Source organism: Coturnix japonica, chromosome 3 (genome assembly GCF_001577835.2).
Source record: "Coturnix japonica isolate 7356 chromosome 3, Coturnix japonica 2.1, whole genome shotgun sequence".
NCBI lineage: Eukaryota > Metazoa > Chordata > Aves > Galliformes > Phasianidae > Coturnix > Coturnix japonica.
Window position 1 is genome coordinate 37,637,650 of NC_029518.1, and position 27,464 is coordinate 37,665,113.

The window sequence follows — 27,464 nt, forward strand, 5'->3', positions numbered from 1 at the left end:
GAGAAGGGGATAAAAGAAGTTTTTCTGCAACAAACCAACACCAAAGACTTCTTATATAAAGCCATGTCCCCTTTTCAGCTCCTAGTGCCTACCCAAGTGCCTCTGGCCATCAAGCAGCAAAAAGCTCCCAGCTTTTCAAAAACAGCAGCATCACCCAGATTTCATGCCTGGGAAAGTCATGACCTTCAAATCCAGGCTCTGTGGCAAAAGTCCGACTGATAAAACATCCAGAGACTGCAAACACTGGTTAAATATAGCCAAGGGCAGGGCAGCACCACAGAGTGGCTCAGTTTGAACAGCTAGATGGGTCACTCGAGCATGTGCTGAGTATAGCTTAATGCAGAAAAAACATCTCAGAGCAAAGGACATAAGTTGACTAGAGTACTTCAACCTACTTTTTGGAAGGCGCTGACTTGGAAAGGGAGGTGAGGGTGAGAATAAACTGAAAGGGAGCTCTCCCATGGCTCCCAAACAGAGAGTTAACCAAATGCACAATAAGTGTTGTTGGTGCATATCCGTTGGAGTGGAGTGCTAATAGGTGGCTCACTGCCTCGGGTAAATCACAGCAAATGAGTGTTGACAGGTGGAATCCTGGTTCCCGTCCTCAGCACAGGAATAATATCATTAGCAACCTCAGAAACAGAGACTCCAGCCATGACAGATTTAATCTCAGGGCTCCGATGAACAAGGTGTGTTGAAATAATTGACATTTACTGCACGTTACACACAGATTTCCTTGTTTTATTATGAAATTGGTAAGAAACTGGCTGGAGTAGATTTTCTTTTAAGAGCAGATTTAAAGAATTATGATAAAAAAACACACCATGAAACGTTGAATCTGAGAGCTGATATAGCCAGCGTGTATTGCTGTATGGATGTACAGACACAGGGAACACAGTGTATTTTGTGAAAATGTTTCTGGCGTAGAAGTGTGTGCTAAAGATAAAGGACAGTGAGTGAGCTTTCAAAATCCTTTTGTTTCCAAAGTGCTGGTAAATGGAAAAATCCTTAACTGAACAAACATTCTGAGGAATCCACTGCTAACAACTGCTCAGTCAATATGACAGTAAGGAGCATGGATGCTATCTAAAAAGATGACGTGGCCTCTGCACATAAACTGTTTTGATCCTCTGCAACTCACTGTTGTATTCCTTCTTGCCTCTTGGTTGAGGTTTGTGTTAGGAGCATTTTTAGTGAGAATCACAGTTTGCTCTGTTTTTTTTTGTTGTTGATTTTTCTTCAGGGACAAACAAATATAGGGCTCTGGTCTCCCATTGCTACTGTAACACAAAGAAGAGTCATCAAGAAATATCAAAGGCTGTTTAGGACCCACTTTCTATACTTATGAGTGACTGAGCAAACACATCAATATTTGTACTGCTCTATGTCTTTTTCATGAGAGTTTAAGATAGTCCTAGCAGATAAAAATCAAACAGAACAGAAACTTACCTTTTACTACCTTTAGTTTTGACTTTGCTCTGTTGATCTTGGTTAGGTGACAAGGTGAAAGAAAGGCAGAGTGGCAGACTATCGGGAAAAAAACTGTTAACATCCTCTGAAATCCAGAGTAGGTGTGTCAATGATGAATGCTATTTTATAGTTCTCTTTTATCACATACATCAAACACCCATTGGTGCATTGTGTGAACAACTGACATAAACTCAATGCCTAATACTACTAACAACAACAAATAGTGTCTGAAGAGGTTCAGTTGTGCAGCTGGGATTCTTTTAACTGATGTATTCAGACACAGCAAGGTAGGTTATTGTACTTTGAATAGTACAATTGCTAGACAATCTTTTTAAAAGGAAAATAGGCTGGATGGAAACGCTAAGGACTTGTGTGCTGACATTTTAAAAACACTTTATCTGCATCCAGTTACCACACCTCTGATTACTAGTTAGGCACCATCCCTTCTTTTATGGCTTGCTTTGTTCTCAATGGTTTTTGCTGTTTGTCTTCCTGTACCAACAAAGGTTAAGCAAATGATCCCTAAAAAAGCAATGGTTAGGCTATAAAGGTCCTGTGTTGCCAGCTTCATCTTTATACTGACCTGAGCTTATACATTCCCAGGGATGGGGACAAACAGGTACAAAAACTGCCACTGCTTTGCCATATTCCACTGAAATGGAACACGGGGAGCCTCCGTGTTCCTCCACTCCAACCTCATATGGGATCACTATTCTCTGCCTCCATCATTTCTGGTTTTGGCAAGCCTCCAATGCTCACTGGCATCTCTCCACTGACAAAGGCCTCCTGAACTTCCAGTGCCATGTCATACCCTAACTAATGTGTCGTGTGCAATGAACACCTCCCAAGATTGGCAGGCATAGTTTAGGTATTTGCTCTGAGTGACCTCCCATATAGTAAAGGCCATTCATTTTCACCCAGCTGCCAGATATAAAGTGAAATAAATGCAACCCATCCTAGCTAACTGTGGACAGATATGAGTAATACATATCATGGGTGTTATTTCATCAGCACAACCTGTAAAGTGCTGGAGCCTATTCCAGAGCCTGTGAAAGTTAACAGGACTCTTTCCAGTGTCAGATTGCTTGCTTAACAATGGCTTTCAACACTAGGCTAAATAAATTAAAACAAAAAGAAATATGACTCATTATTCATATACAGCATTGCCGTTTCAAAGGATCTCAATAACTATATTTTAACTTAAATAACAGACATTCGTTTTATGTCTAATTGAAGAATAGAAAAAAAATCTATGACTTGGCAGAAAACAAAGAAATTGGCAATTTTTTTTTTTTAATTTTTTATTTTTGTCAGTAAGTGCATTTTCCTTTGGGAAGGTTTAGAATCAACAACTCTTGGCCAAGTGTACTTTCTGCACCACTTAAATTCCACGTGTTAAATAGAGCATAAGTGGATGTCAGCATAGGGTATAGTTGTGTCCTTCCTGAACTGTGAGCTGTTTCTGCTCTGTGTGCCGTGTTTATGAAATAAAAGGCAGAAATTTAACAGTGCTGTTCAATCATTAACTTTTTCGATACTTCATTCTCACTTTGACTCTAAGACCAAAGACATTCTCCTCTTCTTTCTAGTGGAAATGGTAAGTCATTGTCATTTTGTACACATTTGTGATAAATAGGCATTGACAATTGCTTGTAGCAGAGGACTGTTAGCAGGCTACCTTCCTACTTATCAAAACATTCCAGTCAAAGAGTGAAGCTATTAGAGTCATCAGAATTCTTCTAACTCCAGAGCTGGCACGATTTCTCAGAATAAAGTACCTACATCTCTCTCTATCTTTCTGTTTCTATTGGCTGGGTTTTGACACCTTAATCTTCACATCCAGCAGCCAGCTACAGGTCAAAGCCATTTGGACTTCTTCATACTCTCTGCGGAAGTTGTGGCTTTTTGAGCTGCTCTGGTGCTGCCCTTCTGATGTCTTTGTGCCCAAACACGATGCTTCTGGTAGCAAAGAGGCTTGGGACAAAAAGGTATTACTTTCAAGAGCAAGATGAGCCAGGCCTCTCCTAAATGCAGCTGTCTCATTAAAACTTCACAATGCTGAAAGGACAGGAGCAGAGCAGGGATTTCTCAGTCCCAATGATACTTGGGATCATGGGCATATGGCTGAGTGATGCAAAGTCTCCCCAGGACTGAACCTGTTAGCAAACCTAATCCAGCCCCTTCGGGACTTAAGGACCAACATGACTTAAACTGCCCATTTCTGCCCTGGTGCAAGTTACTTAGATGACTAAATAAGTGTTTGCAGCCAGATAACCTCAGTATTTGAGATACTGGAGGTATTTCCTACAGTAAATATAGGGAAGTGCTGAACAAGGGCATACTGAAGATACTGAGGAAACCCTATCTATTTATCTTAAGTTCAAACGCCCAAACAACACCATTCCACTTAAGTCACTTCCGCTCGGCACTTTCCTTTAAAGATAGGGAATAATTGTTTCTCTAGCAGAATTGTGCTACTCTCACATCACTTTTACAGTCAAACACTTTTCCTGCTCTCATGGACATTTTGTCCTCTCTTTCTCTTAGATCCGTTTGCCCTTTCCCTTATCGCAGGCCAAAGGACAGATCTGACCCACTTCCTGCCCATGAGGTGGGCTCTGGGCATTCCTCAGAACCTGGGCCATGGCTCTGGCTGCAGAGCTGTCTCTCCTTCTCATCCTGACCACTGAGCAGCTACATATTTAACCTCCCCAGCTAGAGCGTCCTCCTGCTATACCTCCTAAGATGGGCAGCCCTGCCTCTTCTTACAAACATTGTCAGCAAGGACCATTCCTAATTAAAAGAAGCTGTGTCATCCAGAGGATATAGGCTGGTGAGGACAAAAACATAATGCTTGACATGTCTCGTGGTGTGTCACGTTTAGTAGCACTGAACTGTGACCCCTGACACATCACCTTTGCCCCCACAACCTCCCTGCAAGCTGCCCTCTGCTGACAGACTCCCTCCAGCCTGCTCTCCTGAAGGAAACCCCCTGTCCAGCAAATCACAAAGGGCAGGCTGAATGTGCAGCCAAAGGCAGGGCCAGCCCCTGTAATTCAGCCTCTGCCTTGGAGAGGGTCAGCCAGAAACTGAGAGACAAGGGACTGGTGACACGATGCTTACTGCCTCCCCTGCTTCTTGCCCTCAGCGACATATGGCTGTTTGATCAGCTGGTAATTGCATTACCACACATCAGGGGAGCTGGACACCCATGAGGCCCTTTATTTTCCCTGCTGTTGTATCGACCTGCTGAACTGCTTCAGCCTTTTGGGATGCCTGCTTGTAGGAGGTTTGAGAAAAAGAGATCAGGGCATTTGAAGGGTGGTTAACAGAGCAGCCTGGAGGCAAAAAGCAGCAGGGCTATGCCTGTGCAGTGCTGGTGATAGGGCCAGGTCTCAGCTAAAAGAGCTCTCACAACCACAGTGCCAGCTAGGCACTGCAAACTTCTGTTACCAGTGAGAAAAGAAATCATTTTATTGGTGAGGTATAAGGGTGCAGTGGGGGCCATTATACCCACTACTGCCCTTATGCTCAGCCCCGCAAAAGTGAATCTGGCCTCAGAAGTTCTGTCTTCTGGCTAATCTTGTCCCTTTTCCCACATATGGGAAACACCAAGTACCTCCTAAGCACTGCTGTAACACAAATGATGGTTATGACAACAAGGAGCACTCTTACTCCTGAAGACCCATGACACTTCATCCACAAATATCACTTTTCAGCGACTATGGCCCTAGATTCCTGTTCAGCAGAAGGGCAGATAATCAGGCTTAGACAGCATCTGCTGTTCCTCTAGATGCCACCTCCAGCTGAGGACTCCCTCCTCTACACCAGTCTCTGCACTGTCCCAGAAGAATTATCCCTGCAGCTCTGTGCTAAATTTGACAGAGAATGGGCACAGTCTCCAGCCAAACTTGGCCTTCAAGACCTCTGCTTATCTGCTCTTTGGATCTGGAGGCCTCTGAGATGCCAGGATGCCAAGCCAGATTGCCAGGGGATTTACACTGAACAGCTTTTAGCAAGCCTAGATATATTGGCTGGGAATAAACTCTGTTGTCTATCTAGATATGGCCCCCTTCACATAAAAAGGTACGCTGAAGATGGAACCATTTTTACCAAAAGCCAGAAAGGTGTGATTGCAAAGCATAAAGTAAAGCAGCTTTCTCTGTACATGAAGCTGATGGGTTTGTTAATCCTTGGGACTATTTCCAAACAGAGCACGGTGGAATCCATGGTGGGCAGTCATCCATGGAGCAGCATTTCAGGAGAGTAGAGATTAGGACAGCTTTGGCCATCTTCAGCAGCCAGCTGTGTGGTAAAGGAGCCTTCAGCCTTGGCACTGCAGCCGTTTTTATTAGAGATGTGTCAGTCTGTTTCAGATATAGCAGTTCTTATGGTTGTACTAAGGAGAAGCTCTCCTTAGAATGACTTTGTGACTAAAGTGTATGGTGTGGAAAGAAACAGATAAGTAAAAATGTCTTTGTAACATGGAGGATGCTAATAAGTCTACGCTAGGAGTAGCACTCCAGGATCTTCTCTAAGCAACTGTACATTAGGTTCTGTATATCACAGCATCTTTCTTTTTTATCACACTACTCAATAACATAGAAATAGGAAGCAGAGTGAGGACACCTATTGTCTTTGGGCAGTGATAACTGGCTGCTCCACAGCTCATGTATTCTGTTATGGATGTTAGTAGCATGAAAGGTGAAAAGAAGTTCAGAAACAGGAAATGACTTAAAGAGTGCAGTTCTGGAGATAACTCAATGAAGTGAAATTAAAACATCTGAAGGACTGAAGGCAACTCATGAAAAGCGATGGTAGGAGTTAAATGTGTTTAGCATGGCTAAATGAGAAAGAAAGAGGACAATAAAACTCTAATTATTTTTCAGAAAATAAAACAGCCAAGAGAATAGAGCATAGCTGGATGCACTGTCTTGAAAAAGAAAACATTGGCTCAGTGTCAGCAAGAAAAATCCTGAAGGGTGAGATCTATTAGACTGTGGAGTAGCCTCCAGAGGGAAATGTGGGAAGCCCATTGCCCATTCATTTTAAATAGTCTGGACAATGTGATGAAAAGTGCACACTGGGGAAAAACAGTCTTTTTGCCTCAGCAAAAAGAATAAAACAGTAACAGTGAAAATCCTCACTGAGATCACTGTATCTGTAGTGGTTCCTTCTAACCAAGTTGACTTCCAAGTGATGAAGAGTGGCCTTCAGACCTTTCCTAGGTTATTTTTTTATTAATTATCTGGAATTCAAGTGTGAGGAGTTCAGGCAATGAGTTCATAGCAAACTGTTCAAAGTTATGGCAAGATATACCACAATCCATTAGCGTAGTTCTAAAGCACACAAATACAGGAAATGCCAATACATACTTCACATTATTCACCATCTCCTTGTGTTGCTTGACATCAGTACAGCCATACACAGCCTCAGTGTCATCCAACTGCTGCCCATGATTTTGTCCTGTCGCTCTGTCATTTAAGCATTTCTTCTGGACACTGTGAATTCACTTCCCCACAGTTGTTTCTTCAGAGTTTTCAGTTCAGCAGAAAATTTAAGCACCTCTCTGAAAATAAGTTCAACTCTGGGATCTCTTATATAGCCAAGTGCCCATCCAAGCTGAGAAACTCCTTCCAAGAGTGAAAGAAAAACCTGGGTACTGCTTAGCTGCTTTGACATGAGTAAGCATAAACCTTTTGAACATTTGAACTATTGTGTCTTCCAGAATATACTTTAAAGTTATTTGTACCATTAATAACAACCCTTTAAAAAAAGCATCAGTGAGACCTATTTTTTTTTCATCCTTAAATTTGGGACTGCTAGTCCCAAATTCACAATTTTCCTTTTCTATTTTTAAGTAGTATATATATTCCTTTTATGTTCATTCAGTTCTTATGACTTTTCATGATGAAACATCTCACTTAAATCATCTTTGGCACAACTTTCTGGAAAATCAGGTATTTGAATAAATTCACACATGCCCAGGTTACTGCAAGGCACAGTATATTAAGCATATTTATGAATACTATAATCTTAGAAAAACTGAATGAGTGTACTCAAGTCATGTGTTAGAGAAGTGGGATTAAAACTCTGTTCTGACATATCAAACATATTAATCATGGATAATCTAGGAGATACCCCCAGGACTTCACCAATCTATTCAGACTGTGGAAAAAACATGATTTGAACCTTCTCATTCAACTTCCAAACCCAGGGTCATGAGGAGTTCTTTCGGATTACAAGACTAGAAGAGAGGCTAAATCACCACAGTGACTAATGCTGACAAATAATCCATTCAGTGCTGTTTTCTCTTTACATTTTTGCTTCAATGTTTGCTGAATACAAACAAATTCACTTTAATGGAGATGGAATGAAATGTAAAAAGAAATTCCATGATATATAGGTTTTGGCTTAAAAATATCCAGTATGCCTTTCAAGCACACAGTTACCATACACATTTAAAGTAAAGATCCATGCTGCACATTTAGGTCAGTCATTATTCTAAAATCAGTTGAACTCCATGCGTAGAGCAAGCCAGTTGGGCTGGCAGAGCAGCAAAGTTGGGTTCACACTGCTCAGCTGAATGCACTCAATTGACTCTCTTTTCTCTTATTTGTTTTACTCATCCACACCTTTTTTAAACTCATACTTGGCCACATTTTTGTCAGTGGATCCAGAAGCACAGGATTTAAATTCAGTTTTATTTTTAGATGTCTCATTTATTCTGAACTCCTCTTATTCTCAGGTAAGTCATTCATCCTGTCCCTCAGTATCCCTCAGGGTCTAATCGAACATTTCAAATTCAAGCTGAGTTACACAGTTCTTGGTGACCGTATAAATCAGGTGTGGTCCCCTTTGCTGTAATTGAATGACTTTTTAGGACAAATATCTTTTAAGCAATTATCCTCTCTCATCTCTCTGTGAACTTCACTAACATCCCTTACCTCCTAAGGCCAGCTCGTTCATTCTCTCTATCCAGGACTCATGTGAGTTGCCCTAGTATTGCTTTTGTCACACATCTGAGCTTCTGTGCGACCTCTACAATGAGTATCCTTGGTGTCTCCTTATTTTCCTTCCAGCTATGCCTTTTATCTTCCATTGCATCTTCTCTGATCTCCCAGTGCATTCTTGTATCATGTCACTCTGGGTCTCTCAGTTGTCTAATCTTTAATTTCAGGGTTGCTATTCAATGTCTAAAATACTTCCTACTACCCTTCCTACTCTTTCTCCATCCCACTTTGGCTCATGCTCACTGAAAGTAAGACTTGAAGGATGGGAAGGAGTGATAGAGCTGAATGTCATATCAGTCACCGTTGCTAATAAATAACAAACCTGGTTGGCTGATATGCAACTTATGCATTAGCTGTTTGCACAGATGCACATTTTTCATGATTACTTGATTTTTCAGGCTTACTTGACAATGTTTTCTTGGCCATTAATTTCCAATTAATTTCTTCTTAATGGCCCATCATGCTCAAAACATGTCATGTGTGTTGCCAAAACATCCAGACACTAACACGCATATGCAGCCTAATATATATACCATTTCCCACTGGATCACTGCTGCATGCTACATATTTTTTCCTCCTGATGTTTGTTACTTGAAGTAGCAACCTGACTCAAAGTCAACTATTCAGACTCTTACAGGAAGGAGAGGTGGATCCAAAAGGGCTTTCTTCACTCAGTTTAAAGATAATTGCTGACAGTTGGACCTCAGGCAGTGGTACTAACCAGATGGCACATCAAAGAGCAGAGATTTTGTGGGCTCTTTAACTCAGGTTACTGACACCCTCTGAACAGGAAAAAGTAGACGGTTTCTTCATTTCTCAAGACATACACAGCAGCTGTGATGGCTTGATACTAGAAACTTCAATTAATCTACATTTATCAGTTGCATGGATGGAATTATCTTTTCTGAGACTGAGAATGATTTTACCAGCCACCCATTACACTGAGAAAACTGAGGAAGAGGTGTGCAAGATCTCTGAAGTGGTAGTACCAGATCTGGAAGGTGTGCTACATCCAAAGCAAACACAGAAAAATATCTATCCCTTCTCCATACAGTTCATACAGGCACTCACATAAAGAGCCAAAGGCCACATCTGTGTTGATAAATTACATACGTCTGGAAGACATAAGCCAGACACAAGCCTGCTCCACAGCTTTACACACCTACCCCAGGATAATTTGATCAGGAGATAACTTTTTGGTTTTGGTGCATTCATGGTTGGTCAAATGAGCCCAGTCTCAAGACGCTAAAATTTGAGTATCCTCATGACCTGTGGTAGTTGGTCCTGAGGTTAATATATGCACATGGGTTAACATGTAACTTGATGAGACTCTTCCAGAGCTGTTCTTTTAAGAGAAATTGTGCTTTAATTGTTCTTCTAACTTCTCAAGTCATTTCCATTGCCGTGTGACATCAGCTGTTCATCCAATCCCTGCCCAACAGCAGCTCTCTCAGAAACTTAGACCACCAAACACTCTGAGTAATGACTGTTTCTCTTCACCTGAACGGTTCCTTGTAAAACAGATACTGATTCATGACCGGGGATCCAAAGTCCTGCTACATCTAGAACAATAGAAAATTAGTCAAAAGTACAATCATATAAATGATTAATTTAACTTTTGCTGCTTTCCGTGAATAATGACAAACTGTAAAAAAAAAAAAAAAAAAAAAAAAAGAGAAGCATTCCACTTTACAAACAGGTCTTAGGTTTTTAAAATTAGAAGAGTCGAGTTGCTCACAAATTATTATCTGCATGTGTTTCTTTCAGCACTAGGTAGTCTTAGCTCACGCCTTTATATGCTTCTTAGTACACTTACGCTGCATGCAAAAATGGCTGAATACATTTGAGATCACAGAGTTCAAAATTTGCTGAATGTACATTTTCTGCTAGTTTTCGATTTTAAGAGAAAATAAATGAAGCCCTCGTAGAATTAGAATATTAGAATAGAATTCTAATGCTTCAGTATTTATTCCACACTTTCTTTCTTTCTTTTTTTTTCTTTTTTAAAGATAAGATTTATGGAAGTCAAACAAACATGTTTTGAGATCTTAAAATGTACATTTGGTAAACATTTATATGAACACTACAGAATTCCCGCAGAGATCTGCAAAATACAGTTCAAACGTAGTGAAGGCAAAATTGTTCTGCACACCAGTGAGAAATGTTTTTTATTCACTACTGTATGGGAAATTGGTAATCACAGCCTGAACCTCTGATTAATCAGCTGGAGCAAGTTTTGGGTCAGCTGTGGGAGCACAGGTGAGAGTAATTCAGCTGTGCTTCCGGAAGGGTTGGAGCCTGACTCCACCTCCTCTAGACCTCATTTAAAGGCTGACCACCACTGAAGCAGCATCTCTTTGAGATTGCTCTTTGGTGGAGATTGCTTTAGTGTTTTCCAGCAGACTGAAGGCCTCTATTGGGTGAGTCTTTCCTTTAAATAACCTTTTGGATACTTATCACCACCTCTCTTGTACCATCTGTGTATTATTGTCACTATGCATCACTGTACAACTATCCTTCTATATAGCATTTATTCTAGTGACTAAAAAAACCCAAATGTAAGCAGAAACATGACTGTAGCAAGGCAAATAAACTTTAAGTCTAGTTTAACAAACAAATATCAACAAAAACAAACTGATTCTCTGTATTTTGAACCTTTCTCTGAACTTATGTTCTGAGCCAGAATTCTGCAGCTCTCTGCTCTCACCTGTCAAAAAGCTGGTCTTGTCAGCTGATCCTTCTCATTTACCTGCTTGCTGAGCATGTTCTTACTTTGAATGCAGTAATACATATAGAAGATGATTCCCCACACGCCCAGCTCCTTCAGCCTATCTTCATAAAATGTGCTGCAGTCCTGTTAATAGTGCAGTTTAGTTTCAAAAGGACTAAATTTTCCATCAGATCCTACTACTTAAATTGATTGTGAACCTGTGTAACCACAGCAGTGCATGTTCGCAGCATTGCTGCTTGGCTGCAACTCACCATTTTCTCAGCTCTTCAGCATTAATGGTGATTGGAGTCACAGTTTTGGCCAGAGTATGGGCTTATAGTTGACCACAGCATAAATTTCTCAGCATTCATTGGAAGGAGAGGAAAAACAAACACGAGCTTTTCTTTGCTTTGGGACACCTTGCACCAATCCTTCACTGTCAGAGTAATTGCACAGGGCAGACCTTTCACTTGGTTGCCTCATTTGTTTTCCTGCAGTGCTGCGCCTGAACACCATGCTTACCTGATAAATTGGCCAGCTTCCCTGTCTAAATAATGATCCAAGGCTTTTACAGTCTCTTGTCATAAAAACCCAGCAGCTTTGCTGAATGCCTTGGCTGCTGTCAGGAAAGGCAGCCCCGAGGCTGTGCGTGTGGCTCTGACAGGAGTTACAGCTTAGAGCCCCCTGGCCAACACAGCCACCTTGGTCACTCACTCACAAACTGAACAGACACTCACACAGTCACTCAGCTGGCTTGCTGGTCACCTGGATAGGTGCAGTGAAAACGTGGGTGAAATTAATAACATCTTATACTAAGTTCTTAAGTTTGCATTTAGAAACACAAAGCAGTAAAGCTCTGTTATTGGCCCTGAACACTGACTGAAGGAACTATGGCACTGGTGATGGCTTTAAGGGGCCTTCTGATAAGGTCACCGGCATCTGGGCAGCAGCTATCCAGGTTGGGAAAAGAGAAGGCAGCAAAGCTCAACCAAGGCAGGGAACATCTATACAAAATCATTGGTAAACACTGACTTTCAAGCTGCCATTTCCAGGACTTGAAAGAATAAAGGAGATGATACTACTGTGTCAATATTGGAGCGCAGAGACAATAGGTGCTTTCATTGCCAGGTACGTTAAACTGATCTTCCGGCCCATCTGGGTCTTCACTAGAAATATGCTGATTACTTTCAGGTTCACCTTTCATTACTCATTAGTGATGTCATTTTTTTCTTTGTAGGAAAGAACAAATGCAAAGGGAAGATGTGGCTTTTATTTATTTGTACCAACCAACACTTTCTCAGCTCAGAATAACCCCAGGCCTTTCTGTACTTAAAAAAAGCCAACAAAACCCACACACGCACACAAAACCCACAAATAAACAAACAAAAACCCCACAACTTTTACAACTCAAGAGAAAAAAAAAGAGAGAGGGAGGGTAATGAAGGTAATGAGTAGTTTCATTCTTTTAGAAAGCATGCTTTTAAGCTCTGATAACACAATAACAGCCTTCTAAAATTTTCATGCTGGGAAAGAACTACCACAGATGCTTCCTTATACACCCACTTTTCTTTACAGCAATGTGGGATTGAGGTTTGTTTTTTTCTCTGCTAAACCTTATACATCTCTCCCTACCCTGGGATACCCTGGTCTCCAGAGTATTTGAAAACTACTAATGGAGCAGATATATAGAAAGCTGAGGGACAGGAACAGTCATATTGAATAAGACTAGTGACCCATCTAACACTGTATTTTGGTTTGAGTGAACCATATCAGGTGCTGCAGAGAGATGAGCAATGTGCTCTCCTAACAGAGAACTGCATATTGACCTGCCAACCTATGAAGTTTCTCCACAGCATCAAACAACCTGGTTCCTGCTCTTATCATGGAACTGGAGGATCTGCTCTCTTCTCCCTCACTTCCACTTGCAGATCAGTTATGTCTTACAAGCTGGAATTTTAACAAATATGGATATGTAATTTTTATGTCTTTTTTTAACTTCATAACAGTCATTGCATGAAACACATTGCACGATGGTGGCATGCAAAAAGAACTGCTTTTTTCTGAAGACAAACCACCAGCTGATCTGTTGAGTTATCAATGACCCATGTCCTGCAGCCTTCACCTCCCTGCAAGCACCTGAGCACCCACAGCCCCCCATCCAGGTCCACTCAGCAGCCTGCATCCAGCTGGTGCCCCCCAGCTGGTATGGGAATGTGGGAGCACCATTGTTGACAAAGACCTGTGAGGACAAATGAAGTCTTGCCGGGGAGCTGCTTCATAAAGCTTCTAATAAAATCTGTGGGAAGAGGAGACAACCTTTGTAGTGAGACAACAAATTCAAAAGTTGTGGCTCAGAGGTCTGACAGATCTTTGGACAGGAAGGCCATATGGGTGATCAGACAAGCCTCATGAAAAACAGACACGTCCTGCATGGAAAAGAAATAGTTTATTTTTAATAGCTATATCACTTTCAGCTAGCTCACAGTACTGAGTTAAGTGACTGTATCTGGCACTGAGTTGGAAGAAGTGTATGAATTCTGTGTAGACAAGACCTAGACCATGCATCTCACAGATCTAATCTTTAATTTTTTGTCTTCTAAAGAAAAGTTTATATATTACAAAGCTGTGCATCGAGGCAGAGATGAACAGATAGACTAATCAGGGCCAAGTTATCTGCAGGTTCATGAATTTTTGCTTCAACCACACTTCTGTTCAGAAAAGTATGTAAGGAGATTTGGAAGTCTGTGTTTCCGATTGATCAGGCTACATTAATCTTTACTCCCTCCATGATTATTGTCTTCCTCTTCTAAGGGCCAATTCTTTGCCTGGAGTTGCAAAACATTTTTCCCACAATTTGCAGCTGCAAGCTTCTTGAGGACAAGAGTCACAGTGTTTGCAAAATATCCTGTACTTTATATCATTTTCCAAGGGATTTGCATGTCTAATTACCAGTTTGCCTGGCTTATGTTGCTGTAATTTTTAAGCCTTCCAGAATTCATAAACTAAAAGCAAATTCGTTCCTGCTTAGTTCGCTCTTCATCATTATTAATGTGCTTTCATGGAGCCTTCAGTAAGATGAGGACACTCTCACCCCACTGCTGTTACTATATCTCATGAAACCTGGCCCAGAGGAGCCCATTAGTTACACTAAAGGGAGGACATGTACACGGGTGTGATGAAAGTTATGTGATGTTTAGGCTGCTTCCTAGCATTTTCTTTCCAATCTGATGTTATTGTGCTGGGAACCTGCTGGTTTTCAGAACCAATAGAAAGTGTACAATATGCTGGCAGGGCTTGCATAGTGTGCCCTACACAGCTTTCCCATTAATTTTTTGCCTTCCTCTGGAGCAACTGATTTTTAAGGTGGGCAAGAGAATGGCTCAGTCTCCATCCTAGGCATTCAAGGAGTGCCAAAAACAGTGCTGATTTTGGAGATGCTCTGTACAAGACAGACTAACCATCCCTACTCAAGGACACTAGCTACTACTCAAGGCACTGGCTACTCCTACTGTTTTGCTAATTTGTGAGAGAAACCACAGGCTTAGAAAGCACAGGTTAGCACCACCCTGCACAAAGCCGAGTGACGGGACTTCCAAAACATGCAGCGTTTCATAATCTCATCCCTCGTGCTGAGCTTCTCCCTCGGTGAAGGAGTGAAAACATCACAAAAGCAACTCGCCCAGAGACACGCTGCCAAGAAGCTTTCTTTTACAATTACTCCATACGAAGCTACATTGTAAGATAATTATTTCATTAGCTGTAATACATGTTGGGACAGAACTATCTTGGCCCTCTCCTTTTCATCTCCAGTTGGGAACAACATGGGAAGAGCCACAGAGAGGGGAGGAATGCCTTTGAACATCCACTTGTTTACTTCTCTTTAACAGCTCTGAATCCAGAAAAAAATAAAAAATAAAAAAAAAAATAGGGAGTTCACTGGCAAAGGTTAACTATTCAACAGATCTGACCAATATCTGTTTGACCCATGCCATATCTGATTCGTCCCATTCTATATAGTAAAAGCACAAGGAAAGTTGAATGGACCAGCCTTCTTGACCAGGTATCATCAAGCATAGCCGTTTCATCAATTGCAAGGGTTATCCGTTATCTCCTCATTCTGAAAGGCAGGCAATCACTCTGCTTTGCCATCACTCATATCAGAGAGTTAGAGAGAGTTAATCAAAGAGATTGCAGCATTTAATATAAGAAAGCCCAAGGCACTAATCAGAATAAGATTCAAACCTTTCAGAGAAATTGATTTTTGCATTTCTGATAGAAGAGATGAGATGCTTCCTAGTTATACAGTTGGAACTTGACTCTGAAGAACAGGGAGACAGAAACACTGGCAATTTCATATCTATTCTCTGGAAAATAAGACTTTGAAATAAATACATGTTTCTGAACACTACAGAATCTTTCTCACGAGTTCCTGAATCAGACTTTTTTTTAGCACACATAAGACCTGGGATACACATTTTGAAAAGGAAGGTGTTCCTGGCTTCCTTATGTAGAATAGTTTTAATGTCAGGTACAACTGAATCACAGGAAGAACTGAAGGCTGCAGTGAGTCTTATTTGTGCAAATGTGGGCAAATCCCTTCAGCATGTCCCCATATGCCCTACATGCAGTAGGCTAGTCCAGGATGAAAATCCTTCATAGTGAGCTTAGCTGAGTCTTATCACACAGACTGCTTGCTACTTTGCAGTTATATCCCTCTTCCCATTTTCATATTAATATTTTAAAATGAATTCCTACAGCTATTTTTTCCCCTGCTTTATTCTTATCGTTATAAAGAGCGTTTGGCTCAGTGGGTATTGATTTCAGACACTCATGCATATGGAGAGGCTTGATTGCTAATTGAAGAGGGATAAATCCGATGAGCTGTGTAAGATTTGTGCTGTAAAGGGAAAACTTATTAAAGAAAAAACATGATCTTGGTAAACAGTGTATTAAAATTTCCTTTCACCTCAATCCTTTAATGCAGCTGTGACTGGTATATGATCAGCAGAGGTAGCTGTTACGGAGATGAAAACTGAATCTAAACAGGAAATAAAAAGCAAACGTATCCCAGGATGGCTTCATTTTCAGTACTCAGACAAGCCATCTGAACATTTGCCACAAAATCAATAGACCCGCAATTAAGAATACAGTCTCATGGCATGGAGATGGAAATCAGTGAGAGCTAGAGAGATCAATATGTGAGTTTGCTTGTTCCAGCTGTTCCTGAAACACAAACAGATAGCCAGTATGCCTGCTGCATGCTGTGCGCTAAGCTTATTCTCTGGATAATGACACTGAGAAATGGATTGAACCTAGTGATTGATTTGAACCTTTGTGTTCCATAATGTGTACGTACTCTCACCTGCACACAAAGCCATCCCATCAAAATGCAGAGAATTTAATATGGGAGGAAAATTAATCTGTGGTGGAACTGCTCCAGAAAGTAAATGTTTTTCACTGTATCAAACCCTTTCCTTGCTTGATTGTCTTCTCCTGAATTTTTCAGCCATTACATTACCACCACCCTCCTCCAATCAAAAATAGGAACAGCTTACTTGCCAGAAGAGAAACAAAAAGAAATAGGGAATTAGAAGAAAAAGAGGCAGAGGACTGATCTAAGGATGCCACAGAGATTCCCATACTCTGCAATGGCCTTGTCCCTGCCCAATACAGAAACACCTCCAAGCGGCCTGCCTTCTCCCAAGAAGAGCTAGTCTTGTGCATCAGACACTTCTACCTGGGCATCAGAAAGGCCAAACCCATACTGCCTAGCTGAAATAAAGCCTTGTTTCAAGCACACTTGAGAGGAAGGAAAAGTTTAAACTCAACAGAATTGACCACCTATATGCCTACAAATCAATAAGAGTTACATCACTCAGTATTGAAGGCACCACTCAGGGCTAACAAGTGCTTGTCCAGTCTCCCTCAAGGGCTTTCAGTTTGAGTGACACTGACTGACTAGGCACTATATACAATGCAGTTATCTTCATTCCTAATTATATTATTTTCAGTGCCACTTCTTTGCTCTCAGCTACCTGCCAGGCACATAGCCAACTATATAGGGCATTTCAAGAAAAGAAATAAGAAAGGTCCAACTAAGTCTTGCAGGCATCACGCGTTTCCCTAGTGAAAAGTCAGTGGAGTTTTACCAATGAATCAGCAATCTTAAAAGACCTAAAAGCAAGGTTTTTTTGCAGTTCTACCAAAGACACTTAGAACTGCGCCTCATGCTCTATATTAACATCAAGGGGTAATTCTGATCTCCAGAATATGAGCACATGCAGGATTTGCCCTCACTGACATCAGCAGCAACCCTAGTACCTCAGGGGGTCTCTGACCTTGCTAGCAGTAAGAGGCTCTGAGGAGGATGACACAGAATACATCCAACTTGCTTCCTGCTCGCTTCATCTCTCTGTAGAAGTCATCGCGCTCAGAAGCACACGCTGCCATCTTTACTGAAAAAGTCAGCTAGTGCAAATTTGAGCAATTCTGTAGCTCCTTCTACTTGTTTCCAGGTGACATCACTGATCCTTGATTTTAATCGCAGCAGTCAATGCTCACTGCGTTTGTACTGCATGCATGTATTTACTGTACACCCATCTGTCTGGTTAGTTACCTATGCAATCTTACCATGACCCATTCATCTTATTTCTTCTTTTACCCTCCATTTTTGATGACATTGTCCATTGCCTCCTGTCATCTTTATGCAATAAACTCATATGATGGAGAGAGTCTGCTGCCCTCGTAGTGCTCATTGATGCATGAGCCCAGTCTGTCAGTATAGAAAACTCACAGTTCCACAGCAGAGAGTAAAAAATAATAGAGAGAAAGTGTGGTTCTAATATTCTGGCTAGTAAAGCTCAGAGATAAGATTCTGTGGCCTATTAATTGAAGGAAAACACAAAACACCTGCAGCTTTTGAATAGGTTTGTATCATTTGTGTAATATGTTGGGCGCTTATTAATTCTTGGGACCTTAAAAACCTTTGGGTTTGGTGAGTGAGTGACCCAGAAAATGGTTTGGTATCAGATTTTCTGCCAGGTCCTTTCTAAGTAAAAGTGCCACATTTCAAAATCTCAGTGTCTTGTGATAGCCTGTTTGTTTCGATTGCAAAGGACTGAGTTTCATCTTGCTCAGTGCTCAGTAGTTGCTGTTGGACTGATGATATCTTTCCAAAGTTACCTATAATTAAAGATGTTTTATAATCACGCAAACACTAACAGTTAGGATAGAAGTGATGTTTACAAGTTTGGTCTCTTTCACAGAAATTTCCGCTTGGGTGCAAACCCTGCCTAGAGCTAACAAAAGAAAATCTTTGAGTAGAAATGAACTGGTAAGCTGTAATTAATTAAACAGCCCCATGAGAAGGTCAGAGGGTGATTATGCACTGTTGCTTCTTTCTTCCAACAGCTTTTACCTTTCTTTATGTTCTGCTCTTACTCTTTAAAAAACACTGGCATATTACAACTAATCTAAAAACTATGGACTTTGCCTAGGGGAAAAAAAAAAAAAAAAAGGTAAAAAGAAAAAAAAAAAGGTAAAAACAAAAACAGAGAAAATCAAGGACATATTCAAAATATTTTTTTAATGACATAAGTTATGTGAGCATCTGCATGAGACTTTCTGCTGTGCTCATGATGTGAACATGGAACAAACCACTGAATCCAAACTCCGCAAATCTTGTTTGCAGATTATCTATAAACTCAGCCTCGTCAGAGAGCTCCCAAAGCTGGAAACAGTATGAACACAGCCCTGCCCATCTCTGGCACACCCTTGTAGTCAGGGCCTGAAGGTAGATCAATACAAAACAGATGGTGATGGCCTAATTTGTTTCCGTGCTACATCTCCATGAAACTCTTAGCAGCCCATCACTGCCAATGAAACATCGAGGAGTATTGCCCCCACTGTGCCAGAGATGAGCTCCTTAAAGTGACTGCCCTATGTCTTTCAGAAGAACTGCATGGCCAGCACTGGGCACTTACTGCTCCCATTACACTGCTGCAGAAACCCACAGCAGAGGAAATAAACAATCACCTATAGCAGTCAGTCTTACAGTTTCTATTGTAATTTTCAGGGTATGCACACCCACAATGCAAGCAGCATTGTTTAAGGCAGATATTACAACAGAACAAAAAATGGTTTCTCTTTACCAAAAATAACATCTGCCCATGTAAAGTGGAATATCTCCAGGAGGATGGACTGAAAGGTACCCAGTGGAGGTGCCTGATGAATAACAGGACTCTGTAGGGCGTAGCCTGGAAAGAAAGCATACTTAACATCTAGATTATGTAAACTACCCATTTCTTAAGAAGAGGTTGGTAGCCCAGTGATGGAGAGATGAGCTTAACAAAGGGGAACTGTTTTGAAATGACAGTCTTTTCTTCTTTGCAACATAAATGCAAGACAAGCTGGCCCAGCAGCAAAGCAGATAGCAAGACTGCTAACACATTGTAAGGTAAACATGCCACCTAAGTCACAAATAAACCTGTGGAGAAGATTAGGAAGTCAATATTAATGAAGGAGAACTAGGCCGTGGTGGGACGAAATCATTTCTACTGCTTCTGATTAAAAGGATTAGTATGACAGAGAACACAAAATCCTGAATCTCTGCCCAGGGCTTCTACTCTTTATATACTCTTTATCTGTTTGGTTTATTTGTTCGTGGATAGCGTGGCTTGGGATAGTTTTGGTATTTTTCCCCTTCGTAATAGAATTTCACATTTATGATACAAGATACTTTCTAATTTTCTGTCTTCCCTGTGAATGAAACTCTCTTTTATTAATAAATTTATTTGAAGAAACACTCTTCAGTAAGAGTCCTTATCAGTGTAAGAAACTCCATACACTGTATCCCACTGAACAAATCATGATACAGTGAAATTCCCCAAATGTTTTAAACTTATTTACATGGAAACAGCATTATAATAAAATTCAAAAGTTCAGGGCAACAGCCACTAAAAAATTCATCGTTGATCACTGATGAATACATAGATGGATACATAGATACATGGGTCTAGATACATATGTGAAGCTCTGCACATATAAAGCATCTAAGAAAGATAGTAATTCAACCTCCATGTTTACCTACCATCATGTGCACAGTCAAAGGAGAACACACAGAGTCAAACCCTGATGCAACGTCTTCACTATGTGTTTAGGAAGATGCACTACCACAGAACTCATAGTGGATTCTCTTGTTCAACACTGTACACTTGAGAAGAAAGTCATAAAACCATTGGGTAAAAAATTTATTAAAGATGGCTCTGAACAACCCTATCCTCCTAGGCCAAATATCTATATCTCAAAGAAAGTGAGATATTTTTCTTACCTGCTTCTTTCCTTCTTTTTCCCTCTCCTGCAATGCCATGTTCCCCTCACAAAGAACAAAATGAAAGCAAAAAGTAAGGCAAAATCTTCTCCCTGACATCCAGCAATGGAGCCAGTGACAACTGAGAGAAAGAAAAGCTCATTCATTCTCAAGCATGGCCTGGCATGGCACAACAAAGTGTTCTGGCACAAAGGGTGATTTACAGTCTCTATCCAGGTAACCATCAGCACATGCTTTCACTTTCTTATGACTTTCTGACCATGTCTGACTTCACCATGTCGTAGGATGTAGAACTTGTGCTCTTTCAACCCTATGATGGAAAAAGTCTGATGATGTGGCATGAGTCCCACAATTCTACATGCAGAAGAACAAATCCCATGCTCCAAAGGAGCAACTCCATGTTTTGAACTGGGTTACCCACCTCAAAATCAATGGTGTTCCACATTCCGTGGAAGTTTTCCATTTCAAAACTTACCATAATGAGCATAAATAATTCACAGACTTTTCATTTATATAACAAATGAGGATGTGGTTTCAAAAGGTCACACACTGACCTAGCCCTACTCCCACTGCAATTTATGGCAGAGCTCCAACTGACGCCAGTAGGAGCAAAATTCTTGTAATGGGGAATTATTTTGAAAATCAGATGGAAAAAATTCTTGAGCCACATCTGCTTTCCCTTTTTCTCCCCTCTTCACTCAGCCACACCCATCTTTTGGTCTCACTAGTTGTGGTGGAATGATGCAGTAATTGGTTCTGCATGGGTGAGACTGCACTGAGGCAGATGTGTTGCCATAATCTAATCTAATTAAAATAATTTTCAGATCTGAGCGAATATTTAAATAAAAATATAAAGCAGCCCTTGACAATTGTTTGATTGCTGTGAAAATAACTGAGAAAGATGAGTAATGTCAGTCTGAGCTGAGATCGTAGCTCATTTGCCTTTCCATCTGCATATATTTTAAATCCTAATTATATGTAATTAACAGCATAAGTAACATGATTCTTCTTATAGCTGACAAATTCTTAGGTCCATTCTGCATGCCTTCAGATGCATATGTACCAATGAATTTATACACCCTTTCTACCTGAGCGTTTTACATCAAGTAATTATAACTTAGCTCAATTAAAAACACTCTTGAAACAAGCATGGCATCTTTTAGATTCACAAAGCTCATTTAAGAAGCCAGTAGGCATGATTGGGTCAGCCCAACAACGAAGGCTGACTGGGAATTAAAAAGAAGGTCACAGATGTATGACTTTATTTTTGGCTGGACGTTTTCAGAAGGGTGTTTCTACATTACATCAAAACTAATTCGAATGTAGAATAAGGCAAGCCAGCCCTTTTTCAAAGTGACCAGATAGGATGTATTATGAGTACATCTGAAGCTACCAAAATCAGGACCTTTCTGCCTTTCAAACACTCCTCACTCACTGGAGAAGCAAAATGCACTTGAGAGGTAATGTCTTTTCTCTAAGAATTATCTACACTGACAAGGATGGAAAGCAAGGCCAGCCCCTCTCCTACAGTACTGTTGAATCCAATTAATGACAGTGGTGCTGTTGACACCCTTTTGCCTATCTGGCAGTAGCAGCTACTCCCAAAAATGACTGGGGAGTGGATGTGACCTTGGCACAGACCATGCCATGACCAATGGGCACTGTTTGAAAATAAGCAAAAATGATTACCATTAACAGGTCAGTGCTGCACATCCATGGAAAAGTTTCAGTTTTCATATAATTTTTGGAGCATATGGTTTATCAGGTAAACTTCAATCAATGCTACAGCCATTTTCATGATGTTTCCAATCTATTTTGCAGAGGCACAGGTGAAGAAGAATAAATACTACTACCTCTAGTGCTATTTTATTCTATTTAACACTCTGCATTTATGACAGTTTTTCACATGTTCTAAGTGGGATAAAGACATGAACAAATCTTCACAGAATACCTTCCCTGCCAAGTAATGTGACTGTGACTCAACAGGTGAAGAAACAGTAGGTAGTTACTCCAACCATCAGGATGACTTCTGGCTGTGAACAAGAACTCATCTTGTTATCAACATATGGGTCTTTTCCACAGGTGTAGTGGGAAAATCTCAGGAAGGCCATATGTAAGAAAGCTGGTTATTGCCCCATTTCTTTTGTAATACAGGCCTTTTCAAAGGGTAAGCTCTCATAGAGTAGAAGACATAAGGGTTACGAGAAAAGTTCTGCTGTCCTACTCTGGACAGTTTTTGCTGATTCTTGCCCACTATGATGGGATCTTATTCAGTTTTTAAGATACTTTAGATTTTAATAAATCTAAATCATTCAGAAGTGATTAAATTACATCACGGCACAACATATAAAGTATGTAGCTGACATAAAATAGTAGTGTAATAAAAAAATCATGCATGTTGGAATATACCATGAATGGAATAGATGACCACTGAAAATAAATGTAGCTGATATTTAGCACACACTTCAACTCAGATTTCCCTTCAGACAAAACCTCAGCTGTTTACAAAGCTTAAAAGCTTTAGCAGTAGGTGTTATGAAAGTCTGGTTCTCATTTCAATGTCAGCTTTTCCACATTAATTGACTGTCCAGACTTGTTTCCATCATACTTCCTGGAGTATTCTTCCAGTTCTACATTCGTCTCCGCTTCTGATTTGCACATACGTGGTTGAAAGAACTGATTTCTATTTAAGCATCTTAATCTTAGTTCAGATTGAGTAGCATAACTACAGGCATCTGAGTTTGAAAAAGATTGGCCTAAAGGCTGAAGCATTTCTGGTTTTGTTCGAGTAAATTAGTATGCTTCCTATGCAGAAAACAAGTCTGATCACTGCAGGATTGCTGAACCAGAGTTTCTCCCAGATTGGGCCAAGCAAAATATCAAAAAGATTCCTGAACTCTTCCAAATTTGTGTCAAGAACGTTACTGCTAATTCATTTACCTTAATAGGTTTACTTTAATGTCTCATTCAAGCCTAAGTATCATGGCCGATTAAATGAAATTGTAGATTTCCTTCTGCCATTCAGCATAATCTGACACGACTCTATTTTCACTTCTCACTGCTGTTTCTTCAATAATTTGCATGCCCTTTGTCATTATGAAGCATTCTTGCTCATCTCCTAACCTGTAGAACGTATTTCTTTTCACCTATTCTGCAGGGGCAGAAGATTTCCAGGAATTAGGGAGATGGGGAAGCCAAGTCCCTTCCATTCTTGATGACACCCTGTCTGTGCCTGGTTCTGCAGGGTGAAACTAATACTCAACTAATGTCAGTGAGATGAACAGGTGGGTTGTTCTTGTAATTGTCACAGATACTGTATGCTTGTGACCCTGAAACCACTTCTCTATGATAAATGATGAAAACCTTTTGTAAATGGTAGGTAATATTTTGGGAACAATCTGAGTTCCTAGAGGAAATAGCTCACTATCTATCTGAGCAGTAATCAAGAAGTAAGACAGCCAGACACAATCTTCTGTTCCACAAAAAGCTTTAATTTCCAATAAGAAGTGAAGCATCATCTTAGCTAGAGGGCATTGCACAGTCTGGTTCTCCATGCCACCACTGGAGCTGCAGCCAGCTTTGCACAACCCTCACAGTCAGTACTGACAATGAACTGTCATGTCTCTGCCTATACATAAGCACTAATGTGATCATTTAAGTCATGCCTGCAAGAATCAGTCATGACCACAGGCTCCTGTTACTAACTTCTGTACAGGTGCACAATACATATCAGGCCTTTCCACAGAGATCTTTCTTATGTACACCTTCCTTAAATACAACTATGGCACTTCATTACACCCCTCTCTAACAAATGTAATTGACATGTCTAATGTGCATACTTACTGAAATAGCCTCTGTGTATGAATTCAAGTAATCCTGTGTGGATGAGGGTCATGTCTGTGAGTCGCTGATATTGCCTTTAATGCCATTTCAGTGATGATGGAGAGCTTGGATGATGCCAAGCTTGGATGATTTGTGTAGTTGCAAAGTGAAAAAAATTTACCCTGGAGGAATGACGTGGTATAATTTACACAGTTCATACAGTGCATCAATTTTGCTTAGCTGTTATCCTAAACATGTAATCAGCATGCTCTATCTAATGCAGTCAGGTAACAGTTATCTTGAAGATCAGATCTATTTTTTCACATTTGCAATTCACCATGCCAGTTATGTACTGTGGCAGAAAAGTCCTAATTTTTGGAATTGATTTGTTTGTATTGCTAAATCACGTTTTCTTCTCCTGACCTTTTTCTTTAGTGTAACTGTATCTACTTTGATTAGTATGATGACTCTTCCATGTCTATTTTCCATTTTAATAATAATATTTATACCTTCCTTCTTTTCCTTGTCTTTCCATGACTCGTTGTCTGTGTGAAAATAATGTACTACTTACAAGACTAAAGTCTGAGCTACAATTTTTTCTCATGAACAACCCTTACATTTGGGTGCACATGCTTCCAATACTTCAGTGGTTTCTTGGCATTACCATTCTGTTTCTCAGTTTCGTGTTTCCTTCATGGTTGGCATTCCCATCAGCAGTACAATTCTGATGTCAGCAGATCAAATGGGATAACAGCTGGCTTTTTTTGATACGTAATTTATTCTGATTAGAAAAATAATGGCTTTAAGCAAGAGAACCTTTCTATCGTCAACAGCTGGTGTTTCCCTTCGCTTATGCAGGTGTTAGTTCCCTTTCAGTTCTTTTCAAAAGTGATCTTCAGTTCAACAAGCTTGTTTTTTCACTCCCACCCTAGTCTAATTGTGGTTGTGGCTCAACCAGGAATCCATAAATCTTTATTAACTCTGGCACTTCTCTTTCTGCTTTCATCACACATTTATTTGTATGATAATACTTCAATACCTTAAATCACCACTGAAACATTTATCATAACAAATGGCACTTCTTTAGTGTTATGTCCCTGTTCTCCCACCTTATCTACAGTTTGTTTGCTCAGACTGTAAGCTCTCAGAGACTGCACTCAGGTTTTCCAGGACAGATCACTCATTTTTGAGCTTTTCGAGATGAAAAGCATTCAGGTTTACAAGGAGCTATAGGAGAGGTCTACCATTACACACCATCAGTCTGTGTGAAAAGCAGGTTAAAACACAGAAGTTCTGCAGTAAGTCATTAGTTTCTCATCATCTCCTCTGAAAGAGAAAGGCAGTGACCAAAAAAAAGACCAATAAATAAATAGTATCATACTATTACTTCCAAGGACAGTATCCACAAAAGCATCACACCTTATGAAGTGATGACAGTAACTTGCAAGAATAGGTACAAAGTGATAAAGAGGTCCTTTTTAGCCAATCTACTCTCTCTTGTCTCCCCATCTGAAATATCTGATGTTTGCCAGAGCGCAAGAAAACATTACAAGAAGAACTCTTCTAGAAAACATGGAAACTTGATGATCATTTGGAGGAAGGAAAAAGCACAGCAATACTTTGCCCACAGCTGAAACTAATAAAGTACTTTTTTTTCTTGTTTGTTTTGTTTTGTTTTGTTTCCCCCCATCCCCTCTTTTCATTTCCTCCACACCTGTGGTCACTACACCTAACAGCTCCCTTGCTGCCCACCAATGCAAACAGGCCACAGTCACATCACCTTCCCAAACCACTGAATCTTTAGTGTCAACAGAATGTGACACTTTCCCAGACCCTCAGGAGTACACAATTAGGGCTGTGCTCAGTCTCTGGGGAGGCTTCAACTTCAACTCCAGCACTTAATTCAGCACTTAATTAATGGATATTTCAACTTTAAGAATGACCTTCATAGGAAGAAGTTGCTACATGCTGATTCAACACTGCTGCCAAGTTCTGCCATTTTACAGGCTCCGCTTCTCTCCTGTGACTGTGTATACATGGTTGGACATGGAAACTTCTAGCAAAGGGCTTGACTTTCCTGCTGGTACAAGAGAGCCCTTTTTCCAACACTAACTGGTCTGTTTGACAGTGAGAGAGCAGTTCCAGTTGGCTCCACGTGCAATGCAAAGGGATCACATGAGAATATCTGTAAATGTATCTTCTAGGTCCTCACCTGTATTTCTGCTTACTTCCTAAAGGGGATAGGGAACTTTGCAGCAGGCCAAAGGGCTTGCTTACTTAAATGCTTTTTCTCTGCTTTAGCGTGAGAGTTTGTTTGCCATATAATAAAGATAGAGTTGATTAAGGCATGTCTGGACCTGGATTAGTACGTCATTGCAACCCCTTGGAACTGGCAGCGTTAGACAATCATCCACACCCCAGGTGGATCTACTCTTATTGGCCTAATTATACCTACATTGCTATCCACTGTACTGACATGAATCATAAATGTTTTTATGGGTGTACATGCTGATGTACTGCATAATTGCACAGACGCAGCCCCTCAAAGGCCAGATTTTCCCTGGTGAACTCTGCAGGCATCCCTTGCTGCTAGCAGAGAAAAGGAAACAAAGCTGTCTTTCCCTACTGCAAGGAGAAATGCCAAAGAGGCAATGGCACTGTTATCACACTCTCTTTGTCTCCTGGGAGCCTTAAGAATAAAGAAAAGACAGTCTCTTCTGGATGCAGAAGAGTAGCACTGTCTTTAGATGCCTGAAGAGTATGAGACAAAGAACCACAGTAGGCCTGAGGCTGCATCTCAGTGGATTGTTCATGGAAATGCAACAGCCACTGTGGAGCACACAACAGATTTCTCATGTGCACAACCAGTAACTGTCAGCTCTGGGTCATAAGTTTCTTTAGTCCCTGTATCTGCCCCAACTAACCAAAGTCAGGTGGAGGAAATGACCAGAGGGAAGGATCTCAGTCTCCTCTGCTGTGAGGAGGGGTAGGAGGGCCACCATACTCCCCTCTCTCCTTGTAGTCCCTGTCATGAAGAAAAATGCCAGTGGTGAATGACAACCTTCCAGCCTCCTAAGACTCAAACTCCCTCAGTTAGCATCCCCAAAGACCAAAGAAGTTG

At 40.7% G+C, this 27,464-nt stretch overlaps 1 long non-coding RNA gene across 2 annotated transcripts; it reads left to right on the plus strand.

Annotated features, from left to right (window-relative positions):
* Positions 1-3,008: 3,008 nt before the first annotated feature.
* On the plus strand, positions 3,009-26,005 carry LOC107311492. Of its 2 annotated transcripts, none has more exons than XR_001554092.2 (4): positions 3,009-3,067; positions 20,576-20,737; positions 23,679-23,805; positions 25,876-26,005. It is a non-coding gene; the product is annotated as an uncharacterized LOC107311492 (long non-coding RNA). The 2 variants fall into 2 exon arrangements; XR_001554091.1 differs by lacking the exon at positions 3,009-3,067 and adding an exon at positions 10,863-10,903.
* The last annotated feature ends 1,459 nt before the right edge of the window (positions 26,006-27,464 follow it).